The sequence below is a fragment of the Cyprinodon variegatus genome, unplaced genomic scaffold, assembly GCF_000732505.1.
Source record: "Cyprinodon variegatus isolate N-32 unplaced genomic scaffold, C_variegatus-1.0 Scaffold811, whole genome shotgun sequence".
NCBI lineage: Eukaryota > Metazoa > Chordata > Actinopteri > Cyprinodontiformes > Cyprinodontidae > Cyprinodon > Cyprinodon variegatus.
In genome coordinates, this window is record NW_015151264.1 from 354,645 (window position 1) to 358,052 (window position 3,408).

Below are 3,408 nucleotides of genomic sequence, written 5' to 3' on the forward strand. Positions count from 1 at the left end.
GTCATTTTTGTTCAAACATGATAGTTTTTTTTCGAGTTTTTTGGGTTTTAATCAGGTTGGAAGTTGTGTTCAACCAATCTTTTGGCTAAACCGACCTAATTTACCCAATCTATATTTTTACTCGGGCAAAACAATGCAAATTAGTCTCATCAGCCAAAATAATTAAGTTTAATCGCAAATTTCAAAAGTCAAAGACAGGTCTTGAACCATCAACTTCTAGTGTGAAAGTCTGAGTTTTACAATTGACGCAACTTATACAGAGACCCATACCACGGAGAAAACACTAGTTAATAGTGACGTGTTCACGCTAACTTTGCCCGGTGGTTTGCTCAGATTTTGATCAGTACATTGTTTATTCTCACCAAAATAGTTTTACACAACTAGATTAGTTGTTTTTCCAACCAATTTATTATTAGAATCTATCCAAACTTTATCCAGCTGACAGCAGCTCTCCTCCAAACTCCCACATCTTGACTGAAAACTGAGGCTGTTTAGATGCCTGTCAAAATTCTTGCGCTTCCCGAACCGCTTCCCGAAGCGGTATCACGTGGTTTAACGGTAACGAGGCCTCGGACGTCATCAATTTTGGCCCCGCCTCTAAATGAATCATGCCTCGACACGCGCTTCGTGGAAACGCCCCCTCCATTACTCGACACGTACCTCGAAGCCTCGGCTCATCTCATAACATCACTACTCCACCCCCACTGTGACAATAACACATATTATCATCTCCTGGGGCTGAGTATCCTGTATCTTGTAACTGTTTTAATTTCATTCATGTTTATATCTTCAGCTAATGCTGAAACCGATCTTTCTTTTTGTAAATATCTCTAAATTCTTTGAGTTTTTGTTATTTTTGATTCCTATGTGAATTTACCCAGACGATCCCCAATATGCACTGCAGCAAATGCCTCACCCAGAACATCTGCTGTATCTTTATTTACAGTGTAGCACTACTATTTTTTGACAGCTAACCAGTGCTGGAATTCTTACTTGACTTCTATTCCCACCTATCTTCTTAAACATTGACCAATAATTTTGTAATTTAATTTCTGCTCCTATGGAAGAACAGTAATTTCTCCATGTTTCCTTCTTAGCCTCTTTAATTGTCTTACAAGCCTGTTCCCTTTTCTTCTTATATTTAATATGATTTTCTCCTGGCACATTTTTTTTTTTTTTGTAGTGTTTTAAATGCTTTATTTTGTTCTTTAATCACTTTACTACAACCGTCATTCCACCCTGGCATCATTTTTTTCCTTTAATTGTTGCTTTTAAAAAACTAAGTTCTGCAGCATTTAGTATGTTCCGTTACCTGATTAGTGTGCTCTTCCACATTTGATCTTAATGTCACTAAATGACTTGTTTGATCACATACTGTTTTAAAAATGTGGCTTTATTAAAGAACCATTTTATAATTTTATCTATATACCTTATCTTTAACGATTGTGCCAACTGGAAAATGATCCCTTCCTATATTGGATTCCCCCCTCACACCCCACTCACAAGAACTAACTATCGAACTAGATACTAGATCAAGACATGACACAGTTCCTTTATGTATATCAATTCTTGTTCCCTGTTCATTATTAATCCATCTTTAATCCCATCTTTCTAGCCCATCTTTAATGAACTTTGCACAGCCTCCTCCATTACTGTTATTACTTCCATCTCTTCTGACTGAAATATAAATATACATTTTAAAATCTAAAGATGATTTTAACCAAGTCTCTTGAAAACACATCTGGAGCTGTTTAGTTTTTCTTATTTAAATTATTATTCCTTTCTGTTAAGTATTACAGTATTAGTTTCTGATTCTTCCAGCTGAACTCAGAAGTTTGTGAATTTGATCTGCTTGGACCTCTTTCATGTCTAGGAACCGTCCTGCTGCTTCTACAATCATTTTAATTTTATCACTTTTCTTTTTCAGTTGCACTATTCAATTCAATTCAAGAATTTATTGTCATTGTCAAAAAAAGGCAACGAAATTGTGTTTGGGGTACAATACTTAGTAGCAGCATGTTCCAAGTAAAGTTCACAAGAGGTAAAAGTGACACCAGTGCTTGACCCCCCCCCCCTCCATCCCACTTAAAGACATAACATTAATAATGTGACAAATGAATGCAACCTTTTTCATCATCATTGTATTTTCATCTACATTACATTTGTGACCCACTAACCATAGCAGTCCTTTCGAAAATTACACCTCAAAGCTCATTGAATGGAGTAAACATTTAGCATTGTAATATATAAGACTACTGGAATCAAAGTCTATTCCTTTCAACATTGTTATAAAATTAGTTCAATGGCGAAAATATCGGCAAGCAGACACAGCATTTGCTTAGGGGCCCACAACCACTTAGGGGCCCCATCACTGATGCCTGGGGGGCACCCTATGCAATTGTAGACTAGGACGTCTCTTTGCAGATGTAATGGAGCGAAAATGTACTCTTTAACCCACCTGATACAAAATTGGCTAACCACACCGGAGCGTATTTATACCCCAACACATGTCAGATTTCAAAATGATGGTGAGCCATTTAAACACAACACCAATAGCAAAGCAGAAAGTGGTACTTTTAATTACTATGTTAATAACTTTATAAATTCATTAGACAGTTGGTAAAAAAAATACACTCATAAAATATGTTTCAAACCGCAATAAAGATCTTAAAAGAATGATGTATTTGAGTACCAAAAAGAGGCACTTAAGTGGATTCCAGAAAAGAAAAAGCAAAGAAGAGCTGCTGGAAGAACGGAAAAAACTTCCCAAAATAAACACGTCCTTTCTAAGAACGGAAGAGGTATACGACGTTGCTGCTACAGTGGGTAAAGATTGCGACCAGGAGATGAATGGAGAGAGCGTGAGTAAGGAAGGGGGCTGGGAAGACTATGCGAGGTGGTGGGTTTTTTTTTTATGCGAGTGAGAGCGTGCAGGCAGTACAATAATGCCTATGTCATGTGCGGATTACAACTACTGCAATTGGGCAGGCACAAGATTATTTATGGGGCACTTTTTGGGCCAGTTGTCTAAAGGGCTGGTTATACTCCCACAGCAGTGTGTCGCAGTGATCTTGACGCAGAAATTTATGCTCAATATTGAAGCGTGGTCTGCGCTATACGCTGTGGGTCTAAATGCAGCCAAGGCGATGAGGAAGTGGGGGCGAGTTTGTCAGACAACAGAGGGACATGAGGGCGAAAAAGAGCAGGAATCCAGGTGGAAAAAGAGTCCCAGCGTTCTCGCACAACTCGCTTTTCTAGCTGGTCCATCTTCATGAGTCGTTTTTCCGCAATTCCGGTCATTAAAACAAAACAAGCCGGTCTTAAAGCTACAGTGTGTAATAATTACAGGGATATACAGTCAGAAATGTAATATATTATACATAACTATGTTATTTATCATCATCTACG